The sequence below is a fragment of the Mandrillus leucophaeus genome, unplaced genomic scaffold (genome assembly GCF_000951045.1).
Source record: "Mandrillus leucophaeus isolate KB7577 unplaced genomic scaffold, Mleu.le_1.0 Scaffold51, whole genome shotgun sequence".
NCBI lineage: Eukaryota > Metazoa > Chordata > Mammalia > Primates > Cercopithecidae > Mandrillus > Mandrillus leucophaeus.
Window position 1 is genome coordinate 5,013,223 of NW_012105475.1, and position 2,388 is coordinate 5,015,610.

Consider the following 2,388-nt stretch of genomic DNA (forward strand, 5'->3'; position numbering starts at 1 on the left):
CTAGGGAGTAGAAAGAGGAGTTCATTGTCAGAATATATGCATCTCACACAAAGGATCATCATTAAAATCAAATTACTCATGAACAATGAGTAGGACTTTATAATATTTCAATTGCATCAAAACTGTCCTTGAACAAAAAAAAACATACTTCCTCCTCCATTCAGGTAAGAGTATAGCCTGTGTCATCCCATGCACTGTGGCATTTGTTCACTGAACTATTGTCCTTCTCAAGAGATGGTTTTTCACCCTAACAAAAATAACTATGAATCATTGATTCTGTGAATATTTTCTCCCTTGCTTTTTTCACAGAACGAATGACAAATTTCCATATATTTATTTCTTAAATAAGCAAAAGTTACCATGAACCTGAAATGGTCTATACTACAAATGCAAACTGTTGCTTTTTAAATGTCAGTTGGGGGTAACTATGAGTTTCCAATTAGGATCACAATTCTCCTAAGGAAAGGATTTTCTCCATGAGTAACAGGGGGAAAAAGTTTCACAGAGAATGAAAAGTCTACCGATATTTTGAGGTTTTTAAAAAAATTTTTTAGTTTTTAGAGTTGTTTTTCCTTTAGCTACACCTGCTAGAATAAAATAAAGTTTTGTTATATCCAACTATTTATATGCCTTGAAAACTAAAAGAAAAATATTACCCTAGCATTTATTTTCACACCTTTACTCTAGTGACTATGAGTGATTTGTTCAAAACATTTTATGTATGTTTCCAGGTTTCCAAAGGCCAAAAAAAAAAAAAAACATTTCACACAGACACAAAATGCTTTTTATCTGTTTCCTGTTAAAGGATTATTTTTATAAACATCTGTGTATAATCTAATCTAACATACAGTTCTTTATGACGCTGCTATGAATAGTAATTTTCATCTCTATTACAATGTTCTCACAGGGATTCTTCTCCACTTAGATCACTTACTACACATTCTTATAATGGCTTGGCGAACTAATTGTCTGTCCAGAAAAATGTAGTCTCCTTGAAGGCAGAGTCCATAACTGGTTCTCTCAATAAGTAAGTTATATAAAAGAAAAGCAATGAATATGTTCATTCAAAGGGAATATATATGACATTTGCAAAATATATCATATCCCCCCCAAAAAAATTGTATAGAATTCTTCAAGGTCTGATTTGTGATACAGAAATTCTATAGTGATTTTAAATGTAGCAGTAGAAGGCTAATGTTTCTAAAACATTTACAGCTCTAAGATGCTATCATAATAGACTTTGTTTTGGGGTTTTTTTGGGTTTTGTTGTTGTTGTTGTTGTTGTTGTTGTTGTTTTGAGACTCAGTCTCGCTCTGTTGCCCAGGCTGGAGTGCAGTGGCATGATCTTGGCTCACTGTAACCTCTGCCTCCCGAGTTCAAGTTATTCTCCAAGCTCAGCCTTCCAAATAGCTGGTATTACAGGCGTCCACCACCACGCCTGGCTAATTTTTGTATTTTTAGTAGAGATGGGGTTTCACCATGTTGGCCAGGCTGGTCTCAAAATCAAGTGATTCGTCCACCTCAGCCTCTCAGAGAGCTGAGATTACAGGCGTGTGCCGCCATGCCCGGCCCAGACTCTTTAACTCCTAACCTATTATTTATTTAACTAAAACTTCAAAGTTTTCATTCTTGGAATGCCAGGAATGAAAATCACTTCTGGTATTAGAGAAGACCTTTATATGTATATATATTTTTTATTTTTTATGTACATAAATACCATATTATGAAATGAGGAAATTGAAATCAAATTAAATGTCTCTCAAGATCTCCTATACTTTATTATTTTGCAACTGCTTACAATAAAATAATCGAAGGCTGCTAGAATTAGAAGGGACCTTGGAGTTCTCCAGTCCAAATCTCTCATATTGCAGCTAGAAGAGGCCCAGCAGGCAGGTGCCTCACCCAGCAACCTGCTAACTCCTTATTCAGATTCCATGGGGGAGCTCAGGCCACCTGAATGCCACTTGGACCACCAGTATTTCACTTTTCCATTCAGCCATCAAGTATCTTCAGTTTTAGCAAAGTCTTAATCATTCAACGAAAAACAAATGAATGGGATTTTTGTTTGTTTGTTTGAGACAAGGGTCTCACTTTGTCACCCAGGCTGGAGTGCAGTGGCCCGATCTCAGCTCACTGCAGCCTCGACCTCCTGGGCTCAAAGGATTCTCCCACCTCAGCCTCTCAAGTACTTAGAACCTCAGATGAGCACCACCACACCCAGATAATTTTTTTAAAATGTATGTTGGCCAGGCATGGTAGCTCATGCCTGTAATCCCAGCACTTTGGGAAGCCAAGGCAGGTGGATCACATGTGGTCAGGGGTTCCAGACCAGCCTGGCCAACATGGTGAAACCCTGTCTCTACTAAAAATACAAAAATTAGCTGGGCA